General features: G+C 38.2%; 1 non-coding gene across 1 annotated transcript; it reads left to right on the top strand.

The window, feature by feature from the left end:
• Positions 1-13,560: 13,560 nt before the first annotated feature.
• Positions 13,561-22,471, top strand: LOC107802868 (uncharacterized). The gene is made up of 16 exons (XR_012705617.1): positions 13,561-14,074; positions 14,599-14,793; positions 15,661-15,735; positions 15,829-15,997; positions 16,284-16,447; positions 17,224-17,442; positions 17,848-17,974; positions 18,614-18,802; positions 19,112-19,198; positions 19,332-19,492; positions 20,372-20,491; positions 21,293-21,518; positions 21,634-21,693; positions 21,764-21,937; positions 22,021-22,130; positions 22,222-22,471. It is a non-coding gene; the product is annotated as an uncharacterized LOC107802868 (transcript).
• The last annotated feature ends 772 nt before the right edge of the window (positions 22,472-23,243 follow it).

The following is a 23,243-nucleotide window of genomic DNA, read 5'->3' as shown; positions in this document are numbered from 1 at the left end:
TTCGCTTTGACTCACACGAGATAAGTCTGAGACTATCAAGAGATGGCACAGAGTACACTGAGATCTCACCTCACATAATGCACATGACTCACTCAGTATGGCTCAGACTCGATTTTTAAGTTATGGCAACTTAGCACAATCATCATAAAATTCAACCACGTAGGAAGTACATAACAAGAGTCAACAGATGATCCCAAGAGTGTGTGTGTGTGTGTGTGTATATATATATATATTCTCAAGGCATATAATTACAAGAATCACGAAGAAAGTACTCAACGCAAATATTACTGCTCTAAGCCCCGATATAAAACATGTCAAAAAGCAACGATATTCAAGTTCTCCCCATTCCATTATCAACCCAAAAAGAGAAAAAAAATATTTTTCTTTAAACTTTAATACCCTCAATAAAACTGTCTAGGAAGTCCATCGTCGGGGAAAGTTCAAAATAAAATTTTAAAAGGGTTTAAAAAAAATCTACCTAAACTCACCCGGTTCAAAGAAAAAAATCATCTCTTGAAAAAGAACCGTATCCATAAGAAAAAACAAGAGGGGTTTTTTATTTTTTTTAACACACATAACATAGCACAAGAAACCACTCAGATAATTTTTCTACCCCACACTTAAAATTGTGCATTGTCTCTAATGCACACCTTAAATAACAAGAGGATAAAGAAACTCCCTAGTAGGCTAAAAACCGGAGCATTAGCAACTCATGGGGTAGTTAAACATCTCCCAGGCATTGGTCCTTTATGCGGGCACCCCCCACTTAGTCTAGTCATCTTGTTTTCTTTTGCTTCCTTCCACTGGCTTTGCATCTTATGATCCTACTTCTACAATACTAAAGTTGCAATACAAAAATAATATAATAAAATAAAAATAAAAATTAACAAAATAGTAAAGTTGAATTTTGTCCCAACAAGTGTCTTAGTTAATGTCGTGGCACAACGTGAATTAATCACTTTTCGCCTCCACCTGGAGCTTATGAATTGAACTCCTAATTTTGATTCAAGTTTTTGTTATGCTCCAGGAGTTGTGGAACAAATCTAACTGGTCCAACTCACTTTTTGGCTTTTGCATGAGGTGTGTAATCCTGACTTTCTATCAAGAGAAATTCCCAAATGTAGGAACGTTATTCCTCATTCCTTGACTCCTCAATTGGCTCGGATGAATCTACTTCCATATTATTATCCAAACATAATGTGAAAAAAATGCTTGGAGTGAAAACAAATGCCCTCAAACTGAAAATTCACAGGCTTATTCACATCATCTTCATGACACAATCTAGAGTCAACTAAAGTTGCATATTTAAGGTCCTTAGTTGACTCAAATGCATTCTTTAACATCGACATCATCATATTCTATTTGGTTAGTTTATTGGTATTCAGCCCTTAACTCCTCCATTATAATATCAATTTTTGCCGCTAATTCATGCTCTTCTTGGCTTCTATCCACAATGTCAGTATGTTGCGCTTTACAAGGTTCACCTAGTTGATTCACTTGGGCCTTCAAGTCGTGAATAGTTGCCTCTTGCCTATGTATCTGCAGTGATTTCTCATCATATTGTTCCACAAGGCAAATTAACATACCCATAATCTCCTTCAGGTCAGTATCCCTGGGTTCTTTGATCCTATTAACTTCACATGAAAAAGTAGACTCGTCATAATAAGGATCTTGGAGAGGATAAGAAACAAGCACAATCATAAGCGTGACCATCTTGACCCCCACACATATCACGCACATTCAATATATAAGATTGAGTTGGTGCACATAACTCGCTCTCGAAGATATTTTGATAATTTTGCCACGGGTGGTTTACTCCAAAATAAGTATAAGGAGGAACAAAAGTAGAACTATAGTAGTTGACAAAGTCCAGCGGATTACAAGAATGGGTAAACAAGATTTCCCATTCACCTATTTAGGGTGTCCAATGTTTTACAATAGAAGGAATATGGATCACTATCAGGGGTTTATGAATAAGATTTTGGACAAATTACAATCCTGGAAGGGCAAGTTATTGTTAATTGGAGGAAGAGCAATTTTGATCTCACATGTTTTGCAAAGCATATCTACTCACTTGCTTTCAGTTGTGAATCCTCCTAATTCTATGATCAATAAGCTCCATAAGCATTTTGTTAGTTTTTTCTGGAGCAACTCTATTGATGGAAGAAGTAGGCATTGGGCATCGTGGGACACCTTGTGTTTACCAAAGAAAGAGGGTGGGGTAGGTTTTAAGTCCTTACATGATGTCTGCAAAGCTTTATTTTGCAAACTTTGGTGGAATTTTAGGACCAGACCTTCTTTATGGAGTTCATTTATGAGCCAAAAGTACTGTAAGAAGACGAATGCCATGGTGGTGCCTTGGAGGCATGGTGGTTCACATGTATGGAGAAAGATTCTTGAATGTAGGGATCAAATTGAGCATCAAATTGGATGGCATATTCGAATGGGATCCTCATTGTTTTGGTTTGAAAACTGGACAGGTTTGGGGGCCCTATATTACATCACACCCCCAAATTTCTTTTGTGATGAATCAATTCAGAATGTAAAGGATGTTGTGCAAGTTGATTTATGGAATGGTGATAAGCTTAGGGAAATTTTACTGAAGGAGTTGACTGCCCATATTCGTGGCAATATCAAGCCTCCAAATGTACAAAATGAACTGGACAATCCTTATTAGATACTCGAAACAAATGGATCTTTTAGTGTCAAGTCTTCTTGGGATTACTTGAGGAGGAGGAGGAGGAGGAAGGAACCTGACAATGCTTACAAGAAGATTTGGGTAAAGGGACTACCTTTCAAAATTTCCTTCTCCATGTGGAAATTGGAAGAACAAGTTGCCACTTGATGATTCCATGAGGAGATTGGGATACTTAATAACTTCTAAATGTTGGTGTTGTATGAATCCGGAGGAGGAAACTTTTCACCAACTGTTTTTCAGATCTTATGTTGCTAACAAAGAGTGGTCATACTTCCTATCATGTGTAGATATAAGAGTAAAGGAATTGACATTTCATCAAGCAGTCATCAAATGTTGGATTGCTAATGTTGTGCCCAGATTACAACCAATTACGCAAGCATTACCATCCATTATTGTGTGGGAACTTTGGAAGTGAAGAAATGGCTACAAATATGGAGATCCAGTTACTCTAAGTAGGGTAATATATCAGGTGTCTACTACTCTTCAATCACTTCTTAAATTGAGAAAGCCAAGACTCCAAAATTTTCCTCATAAGTGGCTTTCTTACTGCATATAGTGGAGCGTTACACTCCTCGTTTGAAGGTTACTAAAGTGATATGGGAATACTCTAATCCAGGGTGGATCAAGGTGAACACAGATGGAGCTTCTAGGGGCAACCCAAGTAGGAGTTCAATTGGTGCATGAAATGAATATGAGGGTGCAGTCTATGCATATAGCACAAAATACAAGATGGTACCAATACAGAAGCTGAAGCAAAGGCAGTAGTAGATGCTTTGAAGTATTGTATTGAGTAGGATTATGTGCTTATTGATTTGCATACAGTTCAATGTTACTTCATAATGTAATATCTGGAGAGTGGGTTGTCCCATGGTCAATTGCAGTATATGTGGAGGAAATCAATGAGCTTATGGCACGAGCTAATGTCACAGTGTCACATACTCTTCGAGAAGGCAATAAGTTAGAAGATCACCTTGCAAACTATGCCTTGGATGTAGGCCATATAGAATGTCATTGTTTTGGAGATCTGGATATTCAAGGAAGGAGGATTGTCAATAACGACAAACTACAATGCCCATACCTAAGGATCAGAGTTGCAAGGAGATACGAGGTGAGGAGGAAAGGAGTACAAAGGAGAAGAAGAAAAGTGGAGACAATATATATGATCAACATGCTCAAATCCTTAAGGAGGAGAACATGGGGGTATATTTTTATACTAACTTTGTGTTCTTTTTTGTATGAGATATTACTGTATCCATGCCTCACCATTCATGTAACGATCCAACGGTCATTTTTCTTTCTAGAATCCTGTTTTCCTAAATAAAACTCCCCGTATGTGCTTTTACTATTTTATGACTTGGGGGATGGTTAGTTCGGGATTTGGAAGGTTTCGGGTTGAAATCAGAACATTTAGTTCTTTATTATGGGCTTAAAAGGGTTAAGTTTGACTTGGGTCAACATTTGTAGTAAACGACCTCGGAACCGAGATTTGCAGTCCCAATAGGTTTGTATGATGAATTTGGACTTGGACGTATGTTCAGATTGGTTTTGGTTGACTCAGGAGCGTTTCAGGGCTTAGTATTGAAAGTTGGCACATTGAAGGTTTTTAAAGTAATTTAAATTTGGTTTGAAGTTAGTTTTGGTGTTATCGAGGTACGTTTGGGATTTCAAGCCCTGAAATGGTTCTGTATGGTGATTTAAGACTTGCATGCAAAATTTGGTGTCATTCTGAGTAGTTTAAGTATGATTCGACGCGTTCGGAGCAAGTTGGAAGAACTTGAAGTTCATAAGTTGATTCGATTTGGTTTGGAGTGTGATTCTTAGTTTTGGTGTTGTTTCCCTATTTTGAGAGGTCGAGCAGGTCCATCTTATATTTACGAACTTGTTGGTATGTTTGGGCGGGGGCCTCGGGTGCTATTCGGACGATGCACGAACCAAGTTTTGGACTTCATAGAACTGCTGGTGCAACAGTTTTGGTGCATCCGCACCTGCGAGATTTTGGCTGTAGGTGCGAACTCGCAGGTGCGAGCATTTGACCACAGAAGTAGCCTGGCATGGACTTCCCAGTGATCACAGAAACGAGGCAGGGACCGCACCTACAAAAGCGCAGGTGCGAGGCAAGCGACCGCAGAAGTGAGGAAAGTCGCAGGTGTGACACGTGTGTCACAGAAGTGAGCGGATGTTTGCATAAGCGAAAGTAGGCCAGATGGGGAGGGGCCGCATCTGCGATGCATTTTTCGCAGATGCGGAGCCACATAAGTGGCCAATTCTCCACAGAAGCGGAAATCGCTGGAGGTAGAAGGGTTCATTTAAGACGGGACTTAAACCATTTTGGTTCATTTATATCACTTCTTGTGCGATTTTTGGAGCTTCTTAAAAAGGGGTTTCTACCTAGCTATTGAAGGTAAGTAATTCCTACTAAATGTAAGTTTAATACATAGATTATGGGAAGATTTTAACATGTAAAATTGTGAAAATTATGGGTTTAGTTGAAAAACCTAGGTTTTGATAAAAATAGGATTTAACAACGAAAATAATTATGGAATTGGGTGAAAATGATATATTTGAGTTCATAAGGTTATGGGTAACAATTATCTTTGAAAATTTCCAAAATTTGGGCAAGTGGGCCCGAGGGGTAAATTTTTAGAAATCTTCCAATTAGGGGCGAATAATTACCCTAATAGTTAAATTATGAACTTTTAAGTATATATTGACTTATTTATATAATATTTGGCTAGTTTCGGGTTGTTTGGCACCAAGTTGAGGATTTAGAGCGTATTTGTAGATTGGAAGTGAGCTTAAGAATGAGGTAAATCTCTTGCCTAACCTTGTAAGAGAGAACTTATCCCTTTAGGTGTATTTTTTTGTTGTGAATTACTTGTGTGGAGAGCTACTACGCACTAGGTGACGAGAGTCCGTGCATAGCTATATTCCATGAGGTTTTCGGGTAGTCGTAGGTTTACATAATGCTTTAATTGTACTGTCATGTTTGTTGTACATATTAATTATCTTGAATAGAGCTGAGACTAGAGATTTTAAAGTTGAAAACTTCCAGGTTAGATTTCTTATTTTGGGGAAAGAATTAAAGAATATTTAATAACTCTGAGAAATTCATGTCCTCTCGTGTCGCAAGTGCTTCCGCGAGCGAGGTAAACTTCTCTATCCTCATGGGAGAGGGCCATTCGCCTCAACAGTTTAATAGATGCATCTATAGTTCGTACCGTTCGACCCTCGGCAGTGCACACAGTATATTTTTGGATCGTGATGTATGACCACGGCATAAATCGTGCGTGATAATACTCGGAGCCTAATTACACTTGATCTTATTTTATGGCTTGAGAGGTTATAATTCATTTAATGACATGAATTGACTTGGGATTTAGTTTTAGGGAAATAATTAATAATTTATTATCAATTAAGGAACCAAGTATTCACTGCTTGTTATTGTGTTATTATTATTATTATTATTATTATTATTATTATTATTATTATTATTATTATTTTCACGTTCCATACCTGTTTAGAATTTTTGCATTTTATTATTGGCCCATAGTAAGTGTCGATGTTAACCCCTCGTCACTACTTCTTCGAGGTTAGACTTGATGCTTATTGAGTACATGTTGTTTATGTACACACACTACACTTCTGCACTAAGCGTGCAGTATCTGAGGCAGGTGCAACTGGCAATCATCCCGACGCGCACCCCTGATACTCTGAGACTTAGTGGTGAGCTATTTCCGAGTCCGTTCTGCCGCACTCGAAGTCTCTCTTTTATATTTACTTTCTATTTACTCTATTTCAGATAGTAGTTTAGTGTTTGTAAATTCTACTAGTAGCTCATACACTTGTGACACCGGCAATGTTAGTAGACATTTGATGGTTTTTTGAGTATTTATTTCACCACACTTGTTCTTATATTTGTTTAAGCTTTATATTATTAAATTTTTCACTTCTTGATTACTTAATAAATAAAAAAATCAACTATTTCGAAATTGTTAAAAAGAATAAATACATGGCTAGTTCATCGTTGGCTTGCCTAGCGGCAGCATTAGGCTCTATCACAACCTATAGGAAAAATTGGGTCGTGACAATATGGTATCAGAGCAGTAGGTTCACGTAGGTCTCACAAGTTATGAGCAGGCCTAATAGAGTCTTGTGGATTGGTGCGGAATGTCCGTACTTATCTTCGAGAGGCTATATGGTATTAGGAAACTACTCTTTCTTCATCACCTATTGTGCAGTTGATGTTGTTCTAAGTATATTTCTCTTATTCTCTTACAGATGGTGAGAACGCGCGCGGTAGATGTACCCGACCATGGAGGAGCTGCTCCTCATGTTGCTAGAGGCCAAGGCAGAGGCCGAGGGAAGGCTCTAGCTCATGGTAGGGGACGAGGACGTCCCAGAGTTGCTCCAGTTGTGCCACCAGTGGATTCTATGGAGGATCCTGCTATTGAGGAGCATGTTGAAGTGCCTGCAATGGAGCTAGACCCAACGGGTTTCATGTCCGCTCTAGGATTCCAGGACATCATGGGCCGTGTGCTGCGGTTCATGGATTCTATGACTCAGGCTGGTTTATTTCTAGCATACCCAGCCACATCTCAAGCGGGAGGAGGAGCACAGACCCCTACCACTCAGGCTCCTAGGCATGCAACTGTCATATATCAGACCCCGAGCGCACTACCTATGGGTGGATCCCAGCCAGTTACAGCAGTTATACCTGAGCCCAGACCAGTTGCGGCCAGCGAGCCGCAGATGCTATTGAACAGATGGACCAGGCTACACCCTCCTGTCTTTGGAGATGAGCGACATGAGGAACTCTATGACTTTATTAATCGTTGTAGGGATAGACTACACAACATGAGGATATTGGAGTCCCACGGGGTGGACTTTACCACCTTTCAGATAGAGGGCAGGGCCTGTAGATGGTGGCAGTCCTATCTTCTCGGCAGACCAGCATGTTCTCCTCCCTTGACTTAGGACTAGTTCACGCGTATCTTTCTGGATAGGTATATTCTACTCTCTCAGAGGGAAGAGTTGCGGTTTCAGTTCGAGTAGCTCCAGTAGGGTCAGATGTTAGTGATCGACTATGAGGCGAGATTCTATGAGTTGTCTCGCCATGCACTTATGATACTTCTCACCGATGCAGAGAGAGTGAAGAGGTTTGTTGCGGGGTTGCACTCTAGTATCCAGGACACTATGGCCCGAGAGGTTGAGATGGGGTCTTCTTACGAGCTAGTTGTAGAGATAGCTCGGAGAATCGAGGGTGTTCGTCAGTAGAGCCGAGAGTAGGTGTCTAGAGACAAGCGGTTCCGTTATTCCGTAGGGTTCAGTGGTGCTTTGTCTTAGGGCAGAGGTCAGTTTGGGAAAGGTCAGTCTAGCAGACCCACATATCCAGCACTGCTGCCTTTTCAGGGTGCTCCAGTGCGGCCCTATTTTAGCGTCATGCCAGAGAGCTCCTACCACCCACCAGCTATTCAGGGTTCCTCTAGTGGGTATTCAGGCCATTAGGGTCAGGCTTTAGGTCAATAGTCCTGCTTACTGAGAGGTTTTTTGTAGTGGAAAGGTTCGTTTGTTAGTGCATCTAGTCGTTTTATCTCTTTTCTGAAGGCTTGCCACATGGTCGAGAAGGGTTGTTTAGCTTATCTAGCTTATGTTCGGGATACTACTACGGAGACTCCGATGATTGATTTAGCCCCCGTTGTTTGGGAGTTCTCCGATGCGTTTCCCTTATAATCTTCCAAGCATGCCACCAGATCGTAATATCGATTTCTGTATTGATTTGGCTCTAGGAACCCAGCCTATCTCTATTCCACCGTACCGCATAGCTCCAAAAGAGTTGAAAGAATAGCTTGAGGAGTTGCTAGCAAAGGGGTTCATCAGACCGAGTGTGTCACCTTGGGGTGTACCAGTGTTATTCATAAAGAAGAAAGATGTGACTATACGAATGTGCATTAACTACCGCTAGTTGAACAAAGTTACCATTAAAAACAAGTACTTGTTGCCACGTATTGATGATTTATTTGACCAGATGTAGGGAGCCCGTGTGTTCTCTAAGATTGACTTGAGATCGTGGTACCATCAGTTGAAGATTCATGATTCGGATATTCCGAAAACGGCTTTCCGGACTAGATATGGCCACTATAAGTTTCTGGTGATGTCTTTCGGTTTGACTAACGACCCGGTGGCATTTATGGATTTGATGAACCAAGTGTTCAGGCCATATATTTACTCGTTTTTTATTGTCTTCATTGATGACATTTTGATCTACTCGCGTAGCATGGGGGACATGAGCAATATTTGAGAGTGGTGTTACAGACCTTGCGGGAATAGAATCCTTTAAACATAAAGCACTAGTGTCACGAACATGTACGATCCCAATAAACTGCTCCACCATAGATCCCATTCTATCAACATAACGCAAGACAATAACCATTTGTTCCTTGCATGAAGTGTCACAAGATCATCCACTAACAATGCAAAATAGTCACCATTTAGATCCTCTATAATAGCTTTAATTGTCTCAAGCTTACATGCAGTGACAATATCTTTTTGAATTTTATGAGAAGTCAATTTATCATTTTTTGGAGCCTTTTCCAACACAAGATCACGAATTTTATCACACCTTTTCACATACCTATCACGACCCAAGTTCTCCCTCTGTGAACCATCGTGACGGCGCCTAGTCTCTACGACTAGATAAGCCTAACATTTTGTGAAAATGAAACGAAAACATAAAAGCTAACAACTAAAAGGTAAATTTTAATAAGAAATTAAGAATGTCGCCCGGCATATACAATAACCACTCTCGAAGTGTACATGAACTCTCCCAAAACCCGGAATATCGCAAGTCATAAGCTACAGAAAGAAACAGTATTTCTATACTCCAGAGTCTAACAAAAAAGAAGATACAAAAAGTGTTTGACATGAGGAAGAGTAGATAGGGACTCTGAGGTTTGCGGACGCGGCAGATATATCTTAAAGTCTCTACAGCTGGCCCGCCTTACTGATAATGCGGCTGATAAGCGACACCTGGATCTGCACACGAAAACATTTGCAGAAAAGGGCATGAGTACACCACAACGGTACCCAGTAAGTGCCAAGCCTAACCTCGGTCGAGTAGTGATGAGATCAGGTCAAGGCCCTACTGGTATAGATATAATAAAATAAGATAATGAAATATCGCAGTAAGAATAAATACTAAAATTTAAGAAGAATGTAATCATGGAAAAGCAACAGCTCAGAACACAGAGATAACAATAGGGGATCTCCCAGGATATCGTCTCATAGTCCCAAACGTAAATATGCAGGGAGGATCTCCCGAAATACCGTTCCTTAGTCCCAAAATAAATATGCAGTGCTGGGGGATATCCCGGAATACCATAGTTCCAAAGTAAATATGCAGTATAGAGGGATCTTCCGGAATACCGTTCCATAGTCCCAAAGTAAATATCCAGCTCAAATAATAGAATTACAACTACCACAAGGAATCCTACAATTTAGACTAAGTACAAGTCCACGAAGAAGCAGGAAATTACTAAGCATGCTGCACAGAGTTTAGTTAAGCAATTAAGACACGTGAACATGCTATTCTAAACTAAACATGATAATTACATATACTAGTGTAGCTTAGTTAAAGAAAAAATAGAATATTTTATTTAATGAAAATGGAGTTTTTGCAATAAATAGCCCGTGTACGCACTCGTCACCTCACATACACGACACTCATATATCAAAGCAATACCAAATCCTAAGGGGAGTTTTCCCACACAAGGTTAGGCAAGCCACTTACCCTGAATCAAGCTCAATCAATCAGTCACAATGCCTTTCCCATGAATATCCGGCTCCGAGTGGCCCAATCTAGCCAAAATCAATTACATAACATAAATATAACTACAAAAAACTAATCTAACTAATAGAATCATAGCTAACGCAAGAAATGGGAAAATCCCCCAAAAGCCTCCCCGGGTCCACATCTCAGAATCGAGTAAAAGTCACAAATTATGAACACCCATTCACTCACGAGTATAACCATATAAAATTTACTCAAATCCGATACCAAAATCCCAAAATTCGGCCTAAGAACTTTTCTCAAATTTTCCCTAATTTCTCACCCAAATTCCATAATTAAATGAAGAAAACAACTATGGATTTATGGAATACAACAAAAAACGAGTTAGGAATAGTTACCCCAAAGCTCTCTCTGAAAATCCCTTGAAGAATCGCCAATTCCCGAGCTCTCAAGTCCAGAAATGAAGAATAAATTCAAACCCTTGAAATTGCCCCTTTTCTGCCCAGCAATTTCGCTCCTGCGACCTCTTCATCACAGGTGAGGAAGGGATTTAAGGGACCTGGGACCGCTTCTACAATAAGGTGGTTGTACCTGCGCGTGCACACCTACGGAAACTGGTCTGCTCATGCAGTACTTCACCGCTTCTGCGATCCTCTCTCACATCTGCGGGCATCACAGATGCGGAATTAACCTCGCACCTATGATTCTAGCCTGGGCTTCCCAAATCTGCTTTTGCGCTTGCTTCTCTGCATTTGCGAGCCCCCACATGCGGCCTCCCTATCACAGGTGCGAAAACACCAGATGTCTGAAACTTCAACAATCGCCTAAGTCCAAATTTCAACCAGTTGAGCATCCACACACCTGAGGTCTCCGGGACCCCAATAAAATATAGCAACAAGTCCTAAAACACCATACGAACTTACTCAAGCCCTCAAATCACATCAAACAATGCTAGAATCACGAATAACCCTCCAATTCAAACTTAAAGAACTTGAAACTTCTAAATTCAACAACCAATGCCGAAACCAACCAAACCACGTCCGATTGATCCTAAATTTTTCACACAAGTCATATTCAACATTGCGGACCTACTCCAACTTCCAGAATCAAAATCCGATACCGATATCAAAAATTCCACTACCGGTCCAAATCTCCAAAAATTTGACTTTCGCCATTTCAAGTCTAAATGAGCTATGGAACTCTAATATATAATCCGAACACGACCCTAAGTCCAAAATCACTTAACAGAGCTAAGGGAATTGATGGAACTCCATTCTGAAGTCATCTTCATACAGTTCCGACTACGGTCCGAATTCTAAGACTTAAGCCTCCGTTTAGGGACTAAGTGTCCCAAAATACTCCAAAAACCAAAACGAAACCTCCCGGCATAATAGCAGAAATAGATATGAGGGAAACCATTAATAGGGGACCGGGGCTCTAACTCTCAAACGACCGGCCGACTCGTTACAATACCACTTAAGAATTTCAAAAAAGTTACCTTTGTTTAATGATGATTCATCTTCATGATGTGCACGGAATGCTAATCCTCGATTCAGAAGGAGTCTCACCACCTCTATTGAAGCCTATAAACGAATTCGCTGTTCGAGCTTTATTTGACCGGATTGCCTATCAAATGCAGTTTGAATTGACTGTTTTTGTTGCATTAGATCTTCACATTTTTTCTTTGCTTGGTTATGAATACTGCTCAGCCCTCCAATATGCATGTCTAATCTTTTCTTTTTGTGCCAACTTTTAAATTCCATACTCGAAAATACATCACATCCACCTTGATGAATGCTTTCATCTTGAAATAAATAACAACACAAATAATAAGCTGCATCTTCTATCATGCTATACTCCAACCAATCATGATATTTATCAACCCGTTTGAGAATAAAACGATGCTTTAAACTGGAAAAATATCTTTTAGGAGACTTATAATTTCGAGGTTGGTAAGGACCTCTTTGAAGGTATGCTCTTCTAATCTCATCACGCTCATTTGGATGATAGTCCCTAACAGATGTTCTTTCCGTTGTATCAGCCTTTAAAGAGTCCAGATCAACTTCTTGCCTTTGCTCATATGAACCCGTTTGATCTCATGTAGGTTCGCCCCTGAGGAAGTCAATCAAATTACATTGAAAGACATTAAAGCCCGCTTAAGCTTGAATGTAAAAATTTGATTTTCTAAAATTGAAATTTATTTAGAGTGAAAGTTGTTGGAATATATTAGGTACACTTCAAAGAGTTTGAATCTTAATTTTGGGGCAACTTGGTGGGTTGAGCCAAATTTAAAGTATAAGATGAACATGGAAGAAGATGAGATGTGTATCCCATATGTATAATTTATATATCCCATAGATATTGTGTATCCCTTATATTTTTCTATATATCCATATATACATGTGTGTGAGATACATGTTAGATATATGTATTGTAAAGAATCTTTTAAACTAGATTTCACTAACAAATTTTGACTTCAAACCAGTCCAAATCAGCACCAATATTCCTCAAATTTTTAATATTACCTTATCTATGTGTTTTCAACGAATTCTAATCATAGCCATTGAAAAATAACCCCATTTTTTGGCCTAGGTTGAATATTGTATATCATTAGTCACAATTTTAGCTTCAAACCAGTCCAAATTACCTCCAATCTTCTTTAAATCATGCATATTGCCCCATTTATGTATTTTTCACAATTTTAAACCATTCCTGTTGAAAAAAATAAATCCTTTTTAGCATATATTTTTTGAATGTTGCATATTATTGGTAACTTTTTCTGACTATTTTTAATAGGCCTTAATAGTTAATTGGTGATAAGTAGTATCTATTTATGGCTTATTTATGTAATTTTTTCTTAGGTTGATTCTCTTGAATGAATACACTCTCACAACCAATATTGGGCCTCTTGAAAGGCAAGCTTGAGGATAAAGTACACAAATAACTCTCAAGGTGGATAGTCTAAAATTTTTGTCTCTATTTGCTTTATGAGGTGGATAGAGCTTCAAATTTCTTAAGTGTTTGATGGATAATACTTTTAACTTTTGACCTCAAATTCACCATGAGGCAAACAAGGGTCAATATTTAAAGACCGCCCTCAAAAATATCATATTTCTGCAACTTTTCGCAAGCTTGAGGAGGGGGCCCTGTCTGGCCCGTATTGGAATGGATTCAGACAGCAGTAACAGCCTAACAGGGCCATTCGGGGAATTTACTTCAGATGTCATTTTCCGTGACCGTCCATCAGTTTCTTCTCCTGTGAAAAGGTCAAACATTCCCGGCCACCGGGAGACCGCGATTCTTCTCGCCGGAGAACAGAACTCTGTGCGCTCGATACCGTTGCAGCATAACCGCTTTCTAATACTACACCTTTGAGAAGGAAATAGAAATATAAATTACAGATGGTTCGAATAACAAGCTGTTTTTGCATAGTGATAGTTGCACTGAGTCTGTTCACGACTCAGTCCGAATCAGCTGCTCAGGCCTATCGTAGAGATCCAGGTCACCAACAGTGGCACCATGGAGCTTTTCAAGACGTTAAAGACAGTGTTCGATCGGATGTTCGTCAAATGCTTCTCTCTCGCGCCGAGGTAGATCTAAATTTTATCTAATCTGGCGTTAATTACATATATTTATTTTCGACAATACCATCAGTTATTGCATAATTTACTTAAAAATCACCTTGCTGGTTCACTGCTTAAACTAGAGTGAGAATATAGTGAAATTAGTTCGAAGTTCGTATCAAATTCTACTGGAAGCCTAGAATTTTGTTTTAATTTGTTTTTGAATCTCCTAAATCCACGTTAAGGCTGTTACTGTGTTGGTGCTATTAGTCAACTCAAAAGTCCAACGCATTGAAACTTTCAATTTTTACAAATGCGATTTAGCTTCTAGTATTGTGGCATAGGCCCATAAATTGATCTTACTCTTCATTCACATATCGGATAATCTTATTTCCTATTTGGCTTGAATGCTGAGAGAAATAGATAATAGGCCGTCGAAGAACCTGGGGAATATTGGCAACTTGAGGTCATAATGCAGGCTATTTACATTTTCAAATTCTCTTCATATAAAAAGCTCGTTTCAGATGCCTAATTGTGTTAGTCTTGGACAGGTTCCATTTCAAGTCCCTCTTGAAGTGAATATAGTTCTTGTTGGTTTTAGTGGCGACGGGGGCTACAGGTACGCATTAGATTCTCCTAAGTTGGAGGAGTTTCTGAAAGTTAGTTTTCCCACTCATAGGCCCTCATGTTTGGAGACGGGCCAGCCACTTGATATTGAACATCACATTGTATATAATGCATTTCCGGTGAGCTTCCTTGCTTCTCTGACATATACTTCTACCATTTTGCTATTGTGGTTTTTCAAGTTCGTGATTCTTTTTCTTTATGTGGGATTTTACTGGGTATGTTGTTGATTCTTTTTCTTTATGCTGGGAATCTTTAATTTTGCATAGAGCTACAGTACAGTTGCAATTACTGCTTTCTCACTGTTGATTGCTCTCCTATGAATATGTTTCTTTTTTCTTTTTCTTTTTGTTGAGAAATAGTAGCAGTTCCTATGAATATGTTTCTATTATTCATTCACAAATCATTATGCCTCAAAATGATTAGTTAGACAATATCGCCTTGGGTTCCTTTGTTCTTAGCAACAAGATTCTGATGCTAAGGATATTGAGGAATTTTTGAGTGAAACATAAATATGAAATTTCACCACTAGATAGAAGTCAGATGGCCTAATTTAGTGGGAATTTTTAATTAGGATTATGGCTTATTCCTGGCAATAAGACAAAATCTAATTTCATCTCAATAGTGATTTATGGTACTTTGGGATTGCGGCATAAAGGTAGTTGTTGTTGTTGTTGTTGTCGTCATCATTGTAATCTTGTTTTAAGGCAGGAGATTTTAACTTATTCAAACTTAAATGTTCATCGAGTGGGGTTCCTGATGAGCAAAAAGCTGTCCTTCATCAGACAAATGAAGTAGGAATACTCTTCCGGAAATGGATGTAGTTCTTGCCATTAAAATTATGTGTTTGGTGTCCCTTACCCAAAAAGTAAATAAATAAAAACATAGATGTTTGGGTCCTTTGAAAGATGTTTAGAAGATGAAACTAGAATTGTTGGTGCTAATGTTTAATGGTTAATGTTGTGATTCTCGTGTCACCTGTCCCTCAGGCTGGGCAGCCAGAACTAATAGCCTTGGAGAAAGCACTTAAGGCAGCCATGGTGCCTGCTGGAAATGCAAGAGAGGTAACTGCAATGATTCTGCTTCAGATTTTCCTATTTAAGTTTCTAGTTCATGAAAATCGAAATGAGATGTCAACCCTGTTTGGTGATTTGTAGACTGATTTTGGAAGGGAAGTTCCCCTTTTTGAAGTTGAGGCAACTGCAGTGGAACCAAGAATTTCAGAAACTTTACACTTATCTATTTGATCTTGAGAGTTGGGGACAGTCCGGTGAAGAGATGGATAGACCTTGGCCTACTGTAATCTTTATTGTTAACTTTGATAAGGTTTGTTTAGCAAACTTGACCATCAAATTTTTGATTGTTCTGAACTGTTGATTTTATTACTGAAGGATATTAAGTGTTCAGGTTGACTTTTTGTTTTAAGTTTGTTATTTTGTAAAGTTTTTTATTTCCTAGCCTTGGATTGCTTTTCGTCCTTACCCAGAAGTCAGTTTTTCCACACTAACCCATATCATCAGACTTCAACCTTATTCACTAAGTTCTCTCTTTCTTAGTGCTGAATAGGGACGTCGATTAACTGACCGTTGTTCCCATGAAAATTTCATTGCAGGTAAGATTGGACCCCGGGAACAAGGAAATTGACCTGGACAGTTTAATGTATGGCAGAATCACACAACTCAATGAGGAAGAGATGAAAAAACAAGAAGGAGATTACATATATCGCTATCGTTATAATGGAGGGGGAGCTTCTCAAGTCTGGCTTGGCTCTAGCAGGTATTGTTGGTTTTTCTCGTGTGTTACACTAGATATAGAAATAGTGATTTTAGTTTCTACAGAGAAGATAACAAACTGTGCCCTTAAAAAAAGTGCCCTTTACACTCGATAATTACAGTGCTTCCTCTATTTGGATTGCAGTGTAGCACCTTTTGTCTGCCTTTGTATTCTAATCCATTTCTGGCCTATGATTGACACTACGTCCTAATCAAATCTTTATCCTTTTCCCAATCCTCCAATTTCTTTCACATGCAAGTTTCGAATTGCATAGATTTTGCAGGTTTAAATATCTGTGCTGTGGGTTTAAAGCTACAGTCTTGTGATTATGTGGCATACAAGGCTGACGATTAGTTTCTCTCTTGTTGGTGTCTTCATGTACCTCTTCATGCTTTGTAGCTTGTATTTTCTTTTCTCATAAGTTTAAGCCCTTATATTAACTTACATATGGAAGCCTAAAGCCAGGATGATCTGTTTGGGCCAGAGATAAGTAGCGGAGGTAAAAGGTGACGGGTTTGCTGTAACATAGAGTTAAACAGTAGAAATAGCTCTGCAAAAAAAGTTGCAGCCAATCTCACTTTCTTCATTTGACCGTCAAGTGGTCATGGAAAATCATGCATTCCTTTTTGGTTTTCCTTAATAGAAATCCTTACTTTGTTCAGATGCCGTATAGTGTATGCTATTGAATTTTTAATAATCACAATGATCAATTAATTGAAAGCTCGATTGGCTTTAGCATGTTGTCCAGAAGTTTGAGTTTCCTGGCATTATTTTTTCAGGTTTGTTGTGGTTGACCTCTCAGCAGGTCCTTGCACTTATGGAAAGATTGAAACTGAAGAAGGAAGCGTTAGTTCTAGATCATTGCCTCGTTTGCGGAATGTTGTTTTTCACAAAGGGTTAGGTGTAGTTACTGAGCATGCCGCTCATGAAACTTTTGTTGGTCAGCTTGCCTCACTAGTTGCAACCACCATTGAACACGTCATAGCTCCGGATGTTAGGTAAAGTCATTTTATTTCTTCACACAAGGTAAACAAATGTTTTGGTTACTTTTAATGATGGTTTTCTTGGTTCTGAAGGCACTAAATTAGTGTTTAAGCGTGTATTTGATTCTTGAACTCTTATCCCTAGTAATTTATGTCTCATAACATCTAAAGAACAGGAAGAAAACTAAAAGGCACTAGCAATTGCAAATATCTCTCTGTTACACTTAACATATCAATGTGTTTCTTTGCATACTTATGAAGATGCCATCGTGAGGATTAGATCTGTTTATTTTGTCATATAGTATAACTATGGTTGTCTCTGTCCCCTGCTTTCTCTGTGCTGACATTTTGTAGCAGTTATAGATAAACTTTGTTCTTTCTTGGAATACAATCTTAGTGTTTTTCTCATGTATTCGTCAGGTTTGAAACAGCTGATATGACAACAAGGTTGCTTATCCCTATCATTGTCCTTCAAAATCACAATCGCTTCAATATCATGACACGTGGGCATAACTATAGTCTTGATGTTGGAGCAATAGAAGCTGAGGTAAAACTTGGACCACATTATCCTGGGCTCCTGTGATGCTTTTCTGTGTATCCAGCGACTTGGATGGTTGAAATGTCTTAATGTTTTGTAACTGAGTTGAGAATGTTTTGCACTTCAACATTGTTGTGGAGACTTCAAATTTTGTTTCTTCAGTGAACCACTTGTAAGCTTTCAGATTTTTATGAAGAAGGTATACTTACTTTCTTAATATACTTGACATCAATCCTTGCCTGTAGAGAAATGTCAATTTAAAGACTGCTACTTGGTCCTTATCAAGACTGCTACTTGGTTACTTATCAAGAGTGTGTGTGTGTTGAGGGGGGAGGGGGGACTGCTACTTGGTTGCTGAGGTATTAATCCTATTATTGATGATTAAATTAAGCGATTTACTTTGCTTATGTTTTTCCTTTTACATGTTTTGACAAGTATATTGACTTAAACATGTGATCTACAGAAGCAAAAAGTTTCTAATAATTATTGTTTAGTCTATAAGATTTCCCTTACTGGAAATCTTTTTATATTTTCCTTTATCTATTTTCTCAAGTTAATAATGACGCCACCCAAAAAGAGAAATTCTTAAAATTTAGACAGAACCAGAGGTATACATGAATTATGAACTTTTAGTTGTTTGTCCTTCAGGTGAAGAAGATGCTTCACAAAGAACAGGAAGTAGTGATGATTGGAGGTTCGCATGCTTTACATCGCCATGAGAAATTGGCTATAGCTGTTTCAAAAGCCATGCGTGGTCATTCCCTTCAAGAAACAAAGAAGGATGGACGTTTCCATGTTCATACAAAGACATATCTTGATGGTGCGATCCTTAAAGAGGTGGTTTCTGATTTTTCCTTTTGTCTTTTCCTTGTTACCTGCCAGTTGAGATAATAGATGCAGTTCGATGTGAAAAGCCTTAGGAGTATGTGAGAAAGGGTCTTCAGTTAGTTTCAGTAGGCAAATGGTGTATCTGTTACTGATATCTTTTTTGTTCTTCATAGCTCCAAGGATTTGTCTGTGTTGGTTATCTGATGCTTTTATTAATTTTTTGTTTATTTATTCATTTGTTTTGGTCATCTGATATTTCTGTCAGATTTGTCATTAGGAGTTTCTTATCACGTATCTTTATGCAATTGCCAAATGCAGGAGATGGAACGATCCGCAGATGTGCTTGCCGCTGGTTTACTTGAGGTTTCTGACCCTTCACTCTCAAGTAAATTTTTTCTCCGCCAGGTTGTTTTCTCCATTTCCTTGCCTCGTAAATATTCTGCGGAACACACCATTTGGCTTGTATCAATATTTATCCGTTGCACAAGCGTATACCTCTATCTATGCCTGATTTTTTTGATCTTTTTCTTTTTTCTAGCACTGGATGGATGAGAGTGATGGTACAAGTGATTCCATACTAAAGCATAAACCTATATGGGCTACTTATAGCCAGAGCCGAAAAAAGGAGAAGAAAAGAACAATAGAAAAGAAAAAACAAGGAGATCTGCACCGCACATATGGTACTAGAGTCATCCCAGTGTGAGCACAACAACTTTTGACCTCATGCTTTGTGGATTGCTCAGAACTTGCTCTATTGATGCCTCTCTCTCTCTCTCTCTCTGATGTTTAACATTGCCTTCTGATACTGAATAAACACATTAGAAATATCCCTATATAAATCGATAGTGCTAATTAGCAGCTTTCTTTCTTTGCTCAGTGACCAATTATTAGTTCTGCTAAAAGACTCGTCTTTGATCTTCTAGAGTATGTGTATTTTACTTGCTGAACCTTTTTACCTATGGCAGTCAATGATTAGATATGCTCATCAAATGCTTCTGCATTAATCATTGGTTTGGTATGTGATATTGGATGGCTAGCATAATTCACTATGTCTATAGCCCTCTTTTAGTTAGGTCAATCAGTAAGATTGATGAATGAAAACAAACTTCTGCTGTTTGCTGTTCCATTTTTACATTATTGACTTATAGCAATTTGATTGCTGAATTATTGGATGATATTCCCAAAATGCGAATAGAACATTGTCTTTGATACACCTGTCTCTTCTATTTGATTGTTCTGATTCTTTCTTATTAATTTTAAAATTGTTGCTTCTGTTTGTTTGGCAATGAATGAATTCAACAACAACAACAACAACAACAATAAAAACAACTGAATCTCTGTCTACCCTAGAAGTTCTATACATTTTCCGCTGACATATAAATTCCCTAACAAGATTAAAGAGACTCCTAGTTTTGCAATGAATTTCTTTTTGCAATGAGCCAATGAATGAATAGATCTCTAAAAGGTCTAAACCTAAATTCCAGCAGATTTTTGTTCCTATTACTGCCATTTTGAACAAGAGAGGCATATTTAATTGTCATTATTTTGATGCTCTAACAATCTCCTCCTTGTTTACAGATTTGTTCTATCTTTAGCTGATGTGGATGAACATCTTATGATGGAAGGTGAAAGTCTTGTTTGGACAAGTAAGGATGTAGTTATTGTACTCCAACATCAGAATGATAAGATACCTTTGAGGTTAGTGTAAAGTCTTTCCTCATTCTTCACTGCCTTGTTTATCTTGTTTGTTTTCATGTCTTTTAGTATGGCTTTCTACTTTATGCTACCATCATGTAATTTTTAATTTGCCATGTCAAGGTTGCTTTCAGTTTCCTTTGTTGGCAATGTTTTAGCTGCAGAAACTTCTCCTATGTAAGGAGTAGTAGTTTCTTGGTTCTGTCTTCCTGGCCTCAAATAAATTATGAATCTAGCAAGCTAAGTATAGCGGTTGATAATATTTACAATTTTGACTTTGCAACTATTCTTATCAGAGTATGTCAATAGAAGCCTAATTCCCTGATAACAAATTCATACCTGATTCAATTTCATAACGGGAGATCGATGGCTTATGTTCTCCAACCAGCCTAACTTTTCTGCTAACTGGAATGACACAGAGAGCGAATGAAGATGGAATGTCAATTGAGAATCATATGCGAAGTAGATAGCAAAATTCTAGATCTCTTTCCTCCTTGAAGTAGATAGCAAGATTCTATTTCCCTTTCCTCCCTCGTATTCTCCTGTATTCAGCCTTTAGGCATCTAAAAGATTTTGCATGCAATCTCTCTCCAGTATTTTTCTATTCATCAGAGGCATTCTTAAAACTGGTGTTCTAAGTCTATTACATCTACGAGAAACACAAAATGTGGTAAAGGAAGATTTATTTTTTTAAAATTATTTCATTAGATGAACTTACAATTCTTCCCCGTAAATGTTTTCTGATGTTTATTCTCCTTACATGCATCTGGTTATGGACCTTTGCTTCCTCTTGGTGTTTGACAGCTACGTTTCAGAAATAGAGAGAAGGCATGCTATTCCAGTGCTATCCCAACGACATATATTGGCAGGGTTGGCTTCTGTAGTTGGTGGATTGAGTGCTCCATATGAAAAGGCTTCTCATGTGCATGAAAGGCCTGTTGTTAATTGGCTCTGGGCAACAGGTTGCCACCCATTTGGACCATTCTCTAACACTTCCCATGTCAGTCAATTGCTCAAGGATGTCGCCTTGGTATGTCATGCACTTTCTTTATCTGCTTTACAATTATCAAAGAAGAGTTTACATGATGTAGATTTGATTGTAACTCATATGGAACTAAACTCTCATCATTTACCATCACCTGCAGAGGAACACAATATATGCACGTGTTGATTCAGCCCTTCACCGGATCAGGGAGACATCAGAGGTACTGTTAGTTGTCATTCACTATCTTTTTGGTTCTAATCTGTATTTATCCATATCCCTCTCTTTCCCAGGCTGTCCAAGCTTTTGCTGCTGAACATCTCAAAACTCCTCTTGGTGAGCCAGTGAAGGGTAAAAAGAACAAAACAAGCACTGAACTATGGCTGGAAAAGTTCTATAAAAAGACTACCAACTTACCTGAACCATTCCCCCATGAGTTAGTTGATCGACTAGAAAAATACTTGGATGTAAGTAATTTATTTTCCTGTACTTGGTAAATCTAGTATTAGCATTTTGTAAATGGCTTATCCTGACGTCCTACTAATAACAGAGCCTTGAGGAACAACTCGTAGACCTGTCTTCCCTACTATATGATCATCGCCTGCAAGAAGCGCACTCGAATAGTTCAGATATTCTGCAAAGTTCCATTTTCACTCAGCAGTAAGTTAGACATGATACTTTTATCCCATTTAGATTAGGAAATTTCGTTTTAGTTTCTTATATTCTTGATTGTTCGATATTTTATTTTCAGGTACGTGGAACATATTTTGGCGTCTGAAAGGGAGAAAATGAGATGCTGTAGCATTGAATACAAACTTCCACTGCAGTCTTCTCAGAATTTAATTTACGCCGGCATTCTTTTAGCTGGTTTTTTCGTGTATTTTGTTGTGATCTTCTTTTCATCACCTGTACGTTAAGTTCAAGAAGAACCCCTGTTATTAGTCCACATAAATTTTGAAGGAAATTATAGTAAAACGAAATTTGATCAGGACTTTTTGCCAGTGTGTAGTCGTCTTTAAATTTGAATGATCATTCCATGTTGCGTTGTTACATACAAAATTGACCATGCAATCGAGAACAGAACTCAGGGTAGCAATAATGCTATTGTTTACGGGTTTGGTTTGACCAATTTGTAGAGTTGTAGTCGCATGTTTTCTATGTTCATTCTTCGTGGTGGTCACTGATTGGAGCTTCTTGAACTATTATCAAAAGAAAGTACTTTTCCCTATCAAAAGTACTGTATGAGTATAGTTTTCTATATAAAATTTGAACATCAATAATTTAATTTTTAATAATAACAACATTTAAAAATAGCAACTAAATAGCAACTATTATTAATTTCAATTCCTTATAACACTAACTATTTACAAAAAGGTCATTGGGATAAAATTCTGCTTTATATTTCCCATAAATTTTGCTTGCAAGTATAATTGCTGTTAAAATTCCTCTCAAATTCTCTGTTCCAAATTTTAGTTCACAAGAGAAACTTGGGGAAGTGGCCATATGGCCTCTTTTTAAATTTGGATTGTCAAAAGACCTTCAAGTTTTTAATTATTATTCAAAAGACCTTGTTTAATTCGGGTTAATGAAAAGGTGAAGGGGGAAGTTCAACTTGCAGCCCCAAAGTTTTACTTATTATATATTGTCCCAACTTATATAAAATTATTATTACCATTATTGATTTTTTTTTAAAAAAAAAGACCCTTCCCGCGTTCCTCAATACCCATTCCGTTCCAAATTTACCGTGAGAATCCGTCATTGAAGGTCACTTTT

The sequence above is a fragment of the Nicotiana tabacum genome, chromosome 22 (assembly GCF_000715075.1).
Source record: "Nicotiana tabacum cultivar K326 chromosome 22, ASM71507v2, whole genome shotgun sequence".
In the NCBI taxonomy this organism is placed as follows: domain Eukaryota; kingdom Viridiplantae; phylum Streptophyta; class Magnoliopsida; order Solanales; family Solanaceae; genus Nicotiana; species Nicotiana tabacum.
Note: the sequence above shows the minus strand (reverse complement) of the source record. Positions and strands in the feature narration are given on the sequence as shown.